This window comes from Larus michahellis, chromosome 5 (genome assembly GCF_964199755.1).
Source record: "Larus michahellis chromosome 5, bLarMic1.1, whole genome shotgun sequence".
Classification (NCBI taxonomy): Eukaryota; Metazoa; Chordata; class Aves; order Charadriiformes; family Laridae; genus Larus; species Larus michahellis.
In genome coordinates this window covers 40,883,062-40,883,304 of record NC_133900.1, presented here as the reverse complement: position 1 = coordinate 40,883,304, position 243 = coordinate 40,883,062, and positions in this window count along the sequence as shown.

Sequence of the window (243 nt, the reverse complement as noted above, 5' to 3'; positions counted from 1 at the left end):
GCAGAGTTATAATTTTTAAATACACATAATTAAAACGTACGGTAACCTCAGATTGCAAAGAATATTCATAATGATTAAGATTCAGGAAAGTTTTTAGATTTTCATCAGTACAGACTTGCATCTAATTCGAGTTATTAGCGATCTTAATTTAAAAAGACATTGCCAAGGTTTTGGGTTTTTTTTCCATAACAAAGAACTTTACTAGCTACTGCTTAGAATTGCCTTTTAACAGTTTGAAAACTG